This window comes from Pleurodeles waltl, chromosome 7 (genome assembly GCF_031143425.1).
Source record: "Pleurodeles waltl isolate 20211129_DDA chromosome 7, aPleWal1.hap1.20221129, whole genome shotgun sequence".
NCBI lineage: Eukaryota > Metazoa > Chordata > Amphibia > Caudata > Salamandridae > Pleurodeles > Pleurodeles waltl.
Genome location: NC_090446.1, coordinates 231072707 through 231087602, shown reverse-complemented (window position 1 = coordinate 231087602; position 14896 = coordinate 231072707).

Below are 14896 nucleotides of genomic sequence, written 5' to 3'. Positions count from 1 at the left end.
AAAATTGTTGGTAGGTAAAATTAAAAACGTATTAGGAGATAATTTGCGAGGGTGGGGCGAAATTTCACTGCCTAGTTTCCTCAACAGGGATTAATTCGGCACTGCTGTCTGATATCAAATGTTCTTCGAGTTGATTCAGCATTGAATTGGGCCCCCTGAGTCAAATTTCCCACACGCGTTCCATGGCTCTTGAAAGTCTTTTCAGATGTGCTAGCTACCTGATAAACCCTTTGTTTGATGCATTGTCATCACATTTGGTTTTAATTTCCATAGTTGGTATAATATGATCAATTGCGTTCAGCTTTGTCCAATAAGTTCCATTATTCCGATCCTCACAGTCTTTCATTAAACAGTGAAGTTAATCCTTCTTGCAAATTGGGAATCATGACTTGTAAATTAGCAAAACATATTCAGAATCTACAGCATTAAGCGCTATATCGTATTAATTAACGTCTATCATACATTCGAAGCACATGGAATAAAACAATTTCTTGAATTTTTTAAGCAGGTCTTGAAATCAAACCAGTATGGATACTTGCATGCCCTACTAAATTATTAAACTGCAGCGTGACAGTGGCTGAGATTAATTTAGGCATCCCGTCCATCACTTCGTTTTTTATGTTGATTTCTAGCCTGGACTGCCCTTTTTGTTCCAATCTGCATTTCACTGGAGGCATGAAGGCTTTTGAGGCAGATTTGTAGAGTAAGGGGCTGCTACTGGTGTGCCTGTCATTTTGTCCAGCTTCCTCAAATAATTACAACAAACGCAGGTAGAGCTTCAGGAGAGAGAGAGGGAGAGAGGCATTTATGTAATTTATGGGCCACCAGATGTCACATCTGCGATGCATGAGTTACCCCTTACGAACCCTGGCACTGCCTTTGTGACCGTGGCCTCAGAGTTGGCAAAATCGGTGCTGATTCGGTGCCAGGAATATAGTGACAAGCTGTATTATGGCCTTTGGTTGGGGATCCACTCTCTTTGTGTTCTCCTATGTTTTTTATTACACTCATGGTCAATAATTTCCATTATTCACTATTAGAGTAATAGAAAAAAAGGAGTACAATAAGCTGAGATAAGTAAAATAATGATTTTAATTGTATGTTGTATGTGTTATTGCAGGGTAATGTGATTAAAAGAGAGAGTGTATGTCAATGTGTGTGAATGTGTAAGCATGTGTGTGTATGTGAAATTGAAGGTCATAGGGCATGTGGTGTCATTTCCGCTACTGCTGGCCTTTTAATGGTATGACGTTCATGGACTGGGGACAGAGGGAACTAGAAGGAAGGAGATAAAAGCGAGCAAGGAGTAAGGGAATACGTGTAGTTGAAATTTTTTGCCAGCACTGCTTTTGGTTCCCTGACAGTGCCAGATTACCAAATAGCCAAAGGGGTCACCGGCCTAAGGGCCCCACTCCTTTTAGGGGCTCACGACAACAGATCAAAATAATAATGACTTGAACTTCAAAGAAAATTACAATCAAGCTTTCTTACATTTTTTCCAATAAATAGAAAAAAATGAATCAACTCAATGAAACGGAAACTTTACATTAAATATTCTATAGACAAAATACTGTATTAATGTAATGTACCCATTAGCAAATTAAAGTACATAAACCATAGACATCAGGTTCACATAACAGTTTGGCCCATATCTATGGAAAGTTTGTGCCACTTTAGCACCATTTTTTTTAACACTAAAGCAGCACTAACTTAACTCTGTATTTATATTTTCATTCTAGAGCTGTCTAGCGTCAAAACATCTGAGTTAGCGTAATTTTTTGGATGTGCCAGCCCACCTTGCGCCTATTGTGACAATGATATGAAAGGTAGTGTTTCCCTTTAAAAAAATGATGCTAGCCCTCCAACGCCATATTTAACTCCTGACGCTAAAACGACGCACACTAAGGAGGAAGACCCAAAAAATGACACTAAGGCCGATTAGCATCAAATTTTATTGCCTGGTCAGAACAGGCGTTAAAGTGATGGTAGGCACATTTCTATGGGAAACACCATGGAGTACACCATAGTGTCACTATTTTGGGCACATGGAGGCCCAGCCCAACTCTCATCATCTCCATCACCCACAGAACAGGACACTACAAGTGGAGGGAGCCCATCCCATGTAAGTATACGTGCTTAACAGTTGTGTGCCACTGGGGGCCACCTACATGGGGCCCGCTGGCTGACACTGGTTCTCTTGGGGTTGTCCTGGGGGACTGGTCCCCTGTGGTGGACATAGTGGTTGTGGTAATGTCTCCTGTCTATTCTTAGACAGGTGTCATTTTTAGCCCACTAGCGCCACTGTTTCTAACGCCATCCATCACCGGCTAGCGTCATTGTATGTGACGTTAACCATTACTTAGCGCCATCGTGCGTAATTTTTTTAATATGGTGCTAGTGAATGATGGTAGCTCCTGTTAAATTTGTTGACGCACAACTGGGCTAGCGCAGTTGTGCGTCATTTTCCATAAATATGGGCCTATGTCTCTTAAAAGCTCATCTTTGTAAATAAAAAAAAATTACACAAACTACGTACATGTAATGTTTAGTTTTGTGTAATGTCATTGGTTTATTAAAATCGTTGGTAGGTAAAATTAAAAACGTATTAGGAGATAATTTGTGAGGGTGGGGCGAAATTTCACTGCCTGGTTTCCTCTACAGGGATTAATTCGGCACTGCTGTCTGATATCAAATGTTCTTCGAATTGATTCTGCATTGTATTGGGCCTTCTGAGTCAAATTTCCCACACGCGTTCCTTGGCTCTTGAAAGTCTTTTCAGATGTGCTTCCTCCCTGATAAACCCTTTGTTTGATGCATTGTCATCACATTTGGTTTTAATTTCCATAGTTGGTATAATATGATCAATTGCGTTCAGCTTTGTCCAATAAGTTCCATTATTCCGATCCTCACAGTCTTTCATTAAACAGTGAAGTTAATCCTTCTTGCAAATTGGGAATCATGACTTGTAAATTAGCAAAACATATTCAGAATCTACAGCATTAAGCGCTATATCGTATTAATTAACGTCTATCATACATTCGAAGCACATGGAATAAAACAATTTCTTGAATTTTTTAAGCAGGTCTTGAAATCAAACCAGTATGGATACTTGCATGCCCTACTAAATTATTAAACTGCAGCGTGACAGTGGCTGAGATTAATTTAGGCATCCCGTCCATCACTTCGTTTTTTATGTTGATTTCTAGCCTGGACTGCCCTTTTTGTTCCAATCTGCATTTCACTGGAGGCATGAAGGCTTTTGAGGCAGATTTGTAGAGTAAGGGGCTGCTACTGGTGTGCCTGTCATTTTGTCCAGCTTCCCCAAATAATTACAACAAACGCAGGTAGAGCTTCAGGAGAGAGAGAGGGAGAGAGGCATTTATGTAATTTATGGGCCACCAGATGTCACATCTGCGATGCATGAGTTACCCCTTACGAACCCTGGCACTGCCTTTGTGACCGTGGCCTCAGAGTTGGCAAAATCGGTGCTGATTCGGTGCCAGGAATATAGTGACAAGCTGTATTATGGCCTTTGGTTGGGGATCCACTCTCTTTGTGTTCTCCTATGTTTTTTATTACACTCATGGTCAATAATTTCCATTATTCACTATTAGAGTAATAGAAAAAAAGGAGTACAATAAGCTGAGATAAGTAAAATAATGATTTTAATTGTATGTTGTATGTGTTATTGCAGGGTAATGTGATTAAAAGAGAGAGTGTATGTCAATGTGTGTGAATGTGTAAGCATGTGTGTGTATGTGAAATTGAAGGTCATAGGGCATGTGGTGTCATTTCCGCTACTGCTGGCCTTTTAATGGTATGACGTTCATGGACTGGGGACAGAGGGAACTAGAAGGAAGGAGATAAAAGCGAGCAAGGAGTAAGGGAATACGTGTAGTTGAAATTTTTTGCCAGCACTGCTTTTGGTTCCCTGACAGTGCCAGATTACCAAATAGCCAAAGGGGTCACCGGCCTAAGGGCCCCACTCCTTTTAGGGGCTCACGACAACAGATCAAAATAATAATGACTTGAACTTCAAAGAAAATTACAATCAAGCTTTCTTACATTTTTTCCAATAAATAGAAAAAAATGAATCAACTCAATGAAACGGAAACTTTACATTAAATATTCTATAGACAAAATACTGTATTAATGTAATGTACCCATTAGCAAATTAAAGTACATAAACCATAGACATCAGGTTCACATAACAGTTTGGCCCATATCTATGGAAAGTTTGTGCCACTTTAGCACCATTTTTTTTAACACTAAAGCAGCACTAACTTAACTCTGTATTTATATTTTCATTCTAGAGCTGTCTAGCGTCAAAACATCTGAGTTAGCGTAATTTTTTGGATGTGCCAGCCCACCTTGCGCCTATTGTGACAATGATATGAAAGGTAGTGTTTCCCTTTCAAAAAATGATGCTAGCACTCCAACGCCATATTTAACTCCTGACGCTAAAACGACGCACACTAAGGAGGAAGACCCAAAAAATGACACTAAGGCCGATTAGCATCAAATTTTATTGCCTGGTCAGAACAGGCGTTAAAGTGATGGTAGGCACATTTCTATGGGAAACACAATGGAGTACACCATAGTGTCACTATTTTGGGCACATGGAGGCCCAGCCCAACTCTCATCATCTCCATCACCCACAGAACAGGACACTACAAGTGGAGGGAGCCCATCCCATGTAAGTATACGTGCTTAACAGTTGTGTGCCACTGGGGGCCACCTACATGGGGCCCGCTGGCTGACACTGGTTCTCTTGGGGTTGTCCTGGGGGACTGGTCCCCTGTGGTGGACATAGTGGTTGTGGTAATGTCTCCTGTCTATTCTTAGACAGGTGTCATTTTTAGCCCACTAGCGCCACTGTTTCTAACGCCATCCATCACCGGCTAGCGTCATTGTATGTGACGTTAACCATTACTTAGCGCCATCGTGCGTAATTTTTTTAATATGGTGCTAGTGAATGATGGTAGCTCCTGTTAAATTTGTTGACGCACAACTGGGCTAGCGCAGTTGTGCGTCATTTTCCATAAATATGGGCCTATGTCTCTTAAAAGCTCATCTTTGTAAATAAAAAAAAATTACACAAACTACGTACATGTAATGTTTAGTTTTGTGTAATGTCATTGGTTTATTAAAATCGTTGGTAGGTAAAATTAAAAACGTATTAGGAGATAATTTGTGAGGGTGGGGCGAAATTTCACTGCCTGGTTTCCTCTACAGGGATTAATTCGGCACTGCTGTCTGATATCAAATGTTCTTCGAATTGATTCTGCATTGTATTGGGCCTTCTGAGTCAAATTTCCCACACGCGTTCCTTGGCTCTTGAAAGTCTTTTCAGATGTGCTTCCTCCCTGATAAACCCTTTGTTTGATGTATTGTCATCACATTTGGTTTTAATTTCCATAGTTGCTATAATATGATCAATTGCGTTCAGCTGCGTCCAATAAGTTCCATTATTCCGAGCCTCACAGTCTTTCAGTAAACAGTGCAGTTAATCCTTCTTGCAAATTGGGAATCATGACTTATAAATTAGCAAAACATATTCAGAATGTACAGCATTAAGCGCTATATCGTATTAATTGACATCTATCATACATTCGAAGCACATGGAATAAAGCAATCTCTTGAAATTTTTAAGCAGGTCTTGAAATCAAACCAGTATGGATACTTGCATGCCCTACTAAATTATTAAACTGCAGCAAAAATTGTACACAGGATTGTACAGTTAACATTTATTACAAAATCTAAGGGACATATTTGTGCTCTGTGCTGAATTTGCATCTTTTTTTGCGCAAATTCATCGCAAACTTAACTTCATTCTTATATTTTGACGCTAGACACGTCTAGCATTAAAATATTGGAGTTTGCACATTATTTTGGATGCATGAACCTACCTTGTGTCAATGAGATGCAAGGTAGGCATTCCCATCCAAAAATGGTGCTATCCCCATAGTGCCATATTTATCCCCGAGCTCAAATGACGCAAGGGTGGGAGGCGGGGCTAAATAATGGTGCTAAGCTTTCTTAGCTCCATTATTTAATGCCTGGGTCAGACCAGGCGTTAGGGGACATGTGGACCCATTTCCATGGTTAAACACCATGGAATGGATCCACAGGTGCCCTCCCCAAGCCCCAGGAACACCTCCACTCCCACCAAAGGGACACCTGAGTATGGGGGACCCCCATCCCATGTAAGACCAGGTAGGTATTTTTAAAAAGGGTATTTTTCCATCGTTGGCCCTAACTTGGGGCCCCCTGCATGGCACATGATGCAATGACCATTCACAGGGGACACTTGTCCCCTGTGCTGGCCACTGACTGGGGTGATGGGCATGACGCCTGTCTTTCTGAAGACAGGAGTCATGTTTTTGCTGGTTGTGCGCTAGGAAATGTCACTGGTCTGGATAGCGACATTTGTTTTGCCTCTTAAGTTGTCTTAACGTCAGTAAATCTGGAATGAAAAACTCTATTCTGATTGTTGTAGCATACAATGACATGAATTTCCGTTTGGATTCTATTAGCCTTAATGATTTATTTAATTGTGCCTCCATTTGAATGAGCGTCATGGCAAACAAAACTACTGAGCCACGTCCCCTACCAATTATTGCTGTCTACTTAGCCAGTTTAAAATGTTGCCTTACTTACTGTCAACAAGCTTTGGCAAAGCCAGCATATCTGGCCTTGACATATCGCGGTAATTGTTACATCTTTTTTTACATCTATTACATCTATTATGACAAGCACACTCCATAAACAGAAAAAAAGAAAAAAGGCTGCATTTAAACGTGGCTAGTTGGCAACCATATGCTCGTAATAAAAAGTTCTAAACTTAAAAAAGTAAGGGGCATATTTATACTCTGTTTGCGCCGATTGTGCGTCAAAATTTTTGACGCACATTCGGCGCAAACCCTGCCCCATATTTATACTTTGACGCCCGACCCCGCGGGCGTCAAAATTCCACCATGTGCTTCATTTTTTGGGGGGAACCAGCCTTGCGTTAATTATATGCAAGGTAGGCGTTCCCTTCCAAAAAATGACTTTAAGGTCTGTGCCCCTTATTTATACTCTGGCGTCATTTTGACGCACAGGAGGGGGTGGGCCTTAAAAAATGGTGCACAGCCTGATGTGCGCTGTTTTTTAATGCCTGGGTCAGGGCAGGCATTAAGGGGTCTGTGGGCTCGGAAGGAGCCCAGAGGTGCCCTCCCCTGCTCCCAGGGACACCCCCTGCCACCCTTGTCCACCCCAGGAGGACACCCAAGGATGAGGGACCCATCCCAGGGAAGTAAAGGTAAGTTCGGGTAAGTATTTTTTTCTGATTTTTTTTGTGGCATAGGGGGGCCTGATTTGGGTCCCCCCTACATGCTACTATGCCCAATGACCATGCCCAGGGGACATAGGTCCCCTGGGCATGGCCATTGAGCAAGGGGGCATGACTCCTGTCTTTGCTAAGACAGGAGTCATGTCAATGGAGGTTGGGTGTAAAACAAAATGGCGCAAATCCGGTTTGAGGCCTGAATTTTGCCTCAGACCTGACTTGCACCATTTTTTGATTCACAACCCCCATTTTCCCATACGCCGGCACTGCCTGGTGGTTGTCATTTTTTTTAACGAACACCAGTCCCGAGCGCCGGCTAACGTCATTCCATTAATAAGGCGCCCGCATGGTGCGTTGGAATGGCGTTAGCCGGCGGTAAATTTTTTGACGCACAACTGCGTTGGCGCAGTTGTGCATCAAAAAGTATAAATATGGGCCTAAATGTTGTGGCTGTTTTATCATTGTTGTTTTGTTTTTAATAAAAAAAAAAGCTTTTCATTTGTGCCATGCATTTTACTATTATTATTATTTTGTGAAAACGAGATTAAAGGAAACCATCACCCAAAAAGGCACTCAAATTACTGGCAACTACAGTGCCACAATGCCAATTTAACAACAACTTTATAACAGCAACTTTGAAATAAAGACAGGAAATAAACAACTATCCAACTGGGCACCTGAAGCGCAGGAACAAATAAACTGGTATTTTTAAAGATAATTCACAAAAATAAAATTGAAGAGTGTTGAACCAAAAGAGAAAGGAAGTGTTTTTAGGTGGAGGTGGGCAATGGACACACGCTTTGTGCAGTCACTCAAAGAAAGGAAGCCAATAGGTTAAACAAGCTTAGCCACTGACCCCATGCTATGCCATGTTAATAACAATTCACAGACCAACGGATGAAGCATGCTGCTCAAAAGCCCCTCTATGTATGTATATCATCTATGTTTTTGTAACAGTTGTCTGTCGAGAAAGCTAAAGGTGTCTCACAGGCCAGATTAAAAAAGGACCACTGACGAGTAAATAGCCAGCTTTAAATGTAGAGTGATGAGCATAATATGTGTTCAGGCAAAGCTTGACCATAGGATAATTTTCTAGTGGCCAAGATCTTGGCTGTCGACTAGGGAGACCTGCTTTATTTTCCAATTCCAGCTTCCTCATTTGACGAAATTCTACGACATCAGGAAATCGCTATCCCCTGTGCCTCTTTTCCTGTGGAAAGTTGAGTACTTATGCCCAGTTCACAAAGCATCTTAAGTTTCGTGTTGTATTCATACTATTGCAGCTATTACTTATATTGTTACAAAAACATGGAGTCATTTTATTTGCGAACAAATCTGCTGGCAAATGTAAGTAGTGAGTTTTCCCTGGTGGAGTCCCACGGAATGTTTATAAACGCTCACAAACGTGCAAGTTTGTGAAGTTTCAGAATTTTCAGGAACTCTGGAATGGACAGCCCTGCATGCAACTAGATGTTTAGTGCTGTTAAGGGCAGGAGTAAATCTCTGATTAGGGATAGAATGGGACACAATACAGACCAGAATTTGTAGTAGATATAGAACAAGTGCTTTCTCTTTTAAAACATTTTTTGACTCGTGAGGAAATTAAAAGTTAATAAGTGCAAATTCCCTTTTCCGAAGTATTTATGTAGTGTGTGCGAACCTGAAGATATTTTTATGACATATTTTCAAAAGTTAATGCAAACTTTTCAAACTGCACACATAGCCTATGACACAAACACACACAAAAAACTTTGAGAACAATGGTGGGTACATTTTCGAACTTGAATGTGCTTGATTAGACTGAAAATGATCTTGCTAAGCGGTGAAAAGAAATTCAAAATGTGAAATTTCGCAGGTTTCGTGAAGTGCAAAAATGCTAAATGTAGATGTCTTAACCCTTTAGCTGTTGGCCTTTCCTCCCCCCAGTGCTGAGCCCTTTTTTTGGCTATTTGGGGTAATTCGCACTTACGCCTTCATAACTTTTGGTCCACATAAGCTATCCACGCCAAATTGGCGTCCTTTGTTTCCAACATCCTAGGGATTTTAAAGGTATCCAGAGTTTCTGAGTGCCCCTGGAGAAGACCAAGAAATTAGCGAAAATACATTGAAATTGTATTTTTTTTCTGAAAAATTGAAAAAAGGGCTGCAGAAGCAAGCATGTGGTGTTTTCCGTGAAAATGGCATCAAAAAAGGCTTTGCCATGCTAAATATCCAACGTCCCAGCTTTCAGGAACAGGCAGACTTGAATCAGAAAGCCACATTTTTCAACAATCAATCAATCACTCACTCAGGGAATTTATAAAGCGTACTACTTACCCGTAAGGGTCTCAACGCGCTGAGGGGTTGGGGGGCTCCTACTGCTCAAACAGCCATGTCTTGAGAAGACTCCTGAAGGTAAGGAAGTCCTTGGTCTGACGCAGGTGGGTGGGAAGAGTGTTCTATGTCTTGGCAGCGAGGAACGAGAATGGTCTGCCGCCAGTGGTTGTTCTGCGGATGTGTGGAATGGGGGCGAGGGCAAGGTCGGCGGAGCGAAGCTGTCGGGCTGGGGTGTAGAAGGAGAGCCGTCTGTTGAGGTATTCTGGTCCGGTGTTGTGCAGTGCTTTGTGAGCATGGGTGAGGAGTTTGAAGGTCATTCTCTTGTTGACGGGGAGCCAATGTGGGTCTCTCAGGTGGGCTGTGATGTGGCAGTGGTGGGGGATGTCCAGGATGAGGCATGCAGAGGCGTTCTTGATGTGTTGCAGTCTTTTCAGGAGTTTGGCTGCGGTACCTGCGTGTAGAGCATTGCCGTAGTCCAGTTTGCTGCTTACGAGGTCTTGGGTGACTGTTCTGGTTTCAGTGGGGATCCATTTGTAGATCTTCTGAAGCATGCAGAGGGTGTTGAAGCAGGAGGAGGAGATGACTTTGACTTGCTGGTTCATAGTGAGGAGTCCAGGATGAATAACCAGGTTGCGTGCGTGGTCGGTGGGTGTCAGTGCGGTTCCCAGTGTGGCAGGCCACTCGGAGTCGTCCCATGCGGAGGGGGTGGAGCCGAGGATGAGGAGCTCAGTCTTGTCAGAATTCAGTTGCAGGCAGCTGTTCTTCATCCATTCGGCGAGGATCAGCTGGGTGTCATCAGCATGAGGTGATGTTGAGGTTGTGAGATTGGGTGATGTTAGCGAGCGGAGCCATGTAGACATTGAAGAGCGTCGGGCTGAGGGACGAACCCTGGGGTACGTCGCAGATGAATTTGGTGTCTTCAGAGCAGAATGGAGGGAGGCGGACTCTCTGAGTTTTGCTGGTGAGAAAGGAGGTGATCCAGTCCAGGGCTCTGTCACGGATTCCTGCATCGCTGAGGCGTGTGCTTAGGGTGTGGTGGCAGACGGTGTTGAACGCAGCTGAGAGGTCCAGAAGGATGAGGGCCATGGTTTCGTCATTGTCCAGTATGGTTCTGATGACATCGTGGCGGCAATGAGGGCAGTTGCGGTGCTGTGGCTGCTGCAGAATCAGGATTGGGATGGGTCAAGAGTGTTGTTCTCCTCGAGGAAACAGGTCAGTTGTTTGTTGACAATTTTCTCAATGACTTTTGCCGGGAAGGGGAGCAGGGTGATGGGCCAGAAGTTCTTGAGGTCCTTTAGGTCCGCCTTGGGTTTCTTGAGGAGGGCGTTGATTTCAGCGTGTTCCAGATCTCCAGGAAGGTGACAGACTCAAAGGAACTGTTGATGATATTCCGGAGTTGGGGTGCGATGACGCAACTTGCTTTGTTGAAGATATGGTGAGGGCAGGGGTCGGATGATGAGCCGGAGTGCATGGTGTTCATGATATTGATGGTGTTGTTGTTGTTTTCGTAGGTCCAGGGGAGCAGGAGGCTGGTGGTTAGTCTGTGGTGTCAGTGGTTGACGGGGGGTCTGAGTACTGAAGCTGTCATGGATGACTGAAATCTTGCAGTAGAAGAAGGTGGCTAGGGAGTCGCAGAGGTCTTGTGATTTTGGCATTTTACTGGGACATACCCCATTTTTACTATTTTTTGTGCTTTTTACCTCCTTCCAGTTAGTGACAGAAATGGGTATGAAACTAATGCTGGATCCCAGACAGTTAAACCTTTTTGAAAAGTAGACAAAATTCTGAATTCAGCAAGGTGTAATTTGTGTAGATCCTACAAGATTTTCCTACAGAAAATAACAGCTGAAATAAAAAAATATTGAAATTGAGGTGAAAAAACAGCCATTTCTCTCCATGTTTTACTCTGTAACTTATTCCTGCCATGTCAGATTTCCAAACGCAATACCCCGTTATGTCTGCTGGAAACTTTTGGTTGTGGAGATATATAGGGCTCATAGGTTCATCAAAAACCCTAGGTACCCAGAGCTAATAAATGAGTTGCACCTTGCAATGGGTTTTCATTGCATACCAGTATACAGCAATTCATTTGGGGAAATATAAAGAGTGAAAAAGAGGAATCAAGGAAACTTTTGAATTTCCAAAATGGGCACAAGATAAGGTGTTGAAAAGCAGTGTGTATTTGCACATCTCTGAATTTGGGGGTCCCCATACTAGCATATGAATTACAGGGCATTTCTCAAATACACTTCTTTATTACACACTGTCTTACATTTGGAAGTAGAAAATGTAGAGTAAAACAATGGCCAGTAACACTTGTTCTTCTATTCTGTGTTCCCCCATGTCTCCCGATCAAAATAGTACCTCACTTGTGTGGGTGGGCCTAGTGCCCACGATAGGAAATGCCCCAAAAATCAACATTGACACATCACTTTTTACATTGAAATCTGACGTGTTTTTTGCAAAGTGCCTAGCTGTGGACTTTGGCCTCTAGCTCAGCTGGCACTCAGGGAAACAAAGCAAACCTATATATTTATGGAAAGTAGACACCTAGGGGAATCCAGATTGGGGTGACTTGTGGGGCTCTCACCAGGTTCTATTACCCAGAATGCTTTGCAAACCTCAAAATTGGGCAACAAAAACACATTTTCCTCACAGTTTGGTGAAAGAAAGTTCTGGAATCTGAGAGGAGCCACACATTTTCTTCCACCCAGCATTCCGCAAAGTCTCCCGATGAAAATGGTAATTCACTTGTGTGTGTAAGCCTAGTGCACGTAACAGGAAATGCTGCAAACACAACATGGACAAATCACATTTTCCAAAAGAAAACTGACCTGTTTTTTGCAAAGTGCCTCGCTGTGGATTTTGGCCTCTAGCTCAGGCAGCACGTAGGGAAACCTAGCAAACCTATACACTTTTGAAAACTAGACACCTAAGGGAATTCAGAATGGGGTGACTTGTCGGACTCCCACTAGGTTCTCTAAAATCCTTTGCAAACCTCTAAATTTGGCAAACAAAACACTTTTTCCTCACATTTCGGTGATAGAAAGTTCTGGAGCCTGAGAGGAGCCACAAATTTCCCTCCACCCAGCGTTTCCCCAGATCTCTTGATAAAAATGGCACCTCACTTGTGTGGATAGGCCTAGTGCTCGCGACAGGAAATGCCCCAAAACACAACATGGACATATCACATTTTCCGAAAGAAAACTGAGCTGTTTTTTGCAAAGTGCCTAATTGTGGATTTTGGCCTATAGCTCAGCCGGCACCTACGGAAACCTACCAAACTTATACATTTGTGAAAGCTAGACACCTAGGGGATTCCATAATGGGGTGACTTGTGGGGTTTTCACCAGGTTCTGTTACCCAGAATCCTTTGCAAAACTCAAAATATGCCAAATAAAACACTTTTTCCTAATTTTTTGGTGATGGAAAGTTCTGGAATCCGAGGGGAGCAACAAACGGCCTTCTAACCATGGTTCCCCCATGTCTCCAGATACAAATGGTACCTCACTTGTGTGGGTAGACCTAGTGCCTGTGTCAGGAAATGTCCCACAACACAACATGGACACATCATATTTTCCCAAAGAAAACTGTGCTGTTTTTTGCAACGTGTCTAGCTGTGGATTTTGGCCTCTAGCTCAGCTGGCATATAGAAAAACCTAGCACACCTGGACAAATCTGAAAACTAGACACCTAGGGGAATTCAGAATGGTGTGACTTGTGGGGCTCTCGTTCGGATCTGTTACCCAGAATCCTTTGCAAACCTCAAAATTTGACACAAAAAATACTTTTTCCTCTAATTTCGGTGCTGCAAAGTTCTGGAATCTGAGTTAGCCACAAACTTCCTTCCACCCAGCACTCCCACAAGTCTCCCGATAAAAATGGTACCTCACTTGTTTGGGTAGGCTAGTGCCAGCGACAGGAATGGATCACACAAGGGTCAATGGTAGTCCTTGCATGAGGGCTACTGTTAACCCTGCAGTGATCCATTCCTGATGCAGGCACTAGGCACAGGCACATAAGTGGGGTGGTGTTTTATCAGGACAAGTGGAAAAACACTGGGTGGTAGGAATTGTGTGGATTCCTGCACATTCCTGTAGTTTCTGTGATGAAAAAGCAAGGAAAAATTGTGTTTTTATCACGTTTCACTTTTGCAGGGTATTCTGGGTAAGAAAACTTTGTGAAATACAAACATGCCACACTTCCCTGGACTGCCTCAGGTGCCTAGTTTTCAGAAATGTGTGGGTTTGGTAGGTTTCCCTATATGGCCGCCGAGCCCAGGACCAAATACTCAGTTGACTTTCTTACAAAACAAGGCTGTTTTGTGGTCGGTAATTTGGATGTCTCCACAATCTGTTTTGGGTACTTCCCTGTTGTGGTTGGGAGAGCGTAGTTTAAATATTACATATACTAGATGTGAAATGCTTATATCCATAAAATATTGTTGTTAAATGTATTCTTAACATGATTATAAGTGTGAACCTTCTATTGTGCACATAAAACTAATGTCGACTGAAAGAAATAATTGTTTGCATTATGACTAATTGAATATGTTAAACTCCTACGAAGATTTCATTGGAACCCATAATCTTTAAATTAGTGTGAGTTGAAGTTTTAGCCGTGTAGCTCTCATATTAAAACTTATTTTTCTGTTTTCCAGTGTGCTGACTTGTAAAGGGCCATGACCCAACAATTGTTCTCCTCTTCTTCGTTTAATGTATCAATGCTAACTTTTCTCATCCGCATGCTAGCTGCTTTAGTATAAGTTTTATAAGTTTTGCAACAATATTAGAAACATTCAAGGATGTTTACCCTGGAAAAGAGAACTTTTGACCTGAAGAATGTGCCAAAGGATGAAGTAACCCCGGATGTGCCACCTACAAAAACGCCAATTATGAAGACCAATCAAAACGTTATAAATTATCGTGGGGTGACAATTTGAATTACCTAATGTATAATTCGATAGGCTAAAGATAGTGGGGTATAACGATTATCCAATAGAATTTTGGGGGAATGTATTATGAAAAAGGATAAAAACTCATGACACGGAAGGGTCAGGGTATTAGGTAGGGAATTATATTGATTTCATCCAGAAACTCTGTCACTCTGTTTGGTGATTTGAGACTTAGACGAAACCATATTCACCCATAGACTGCCCTTTACACTTTTCTTCCTTATGAGGAAAGTGTCCCCTTGTCCTTAGATGAAATAGACCGTTGGCGATCTAACTGATGTCCTGAAGACGAAGCC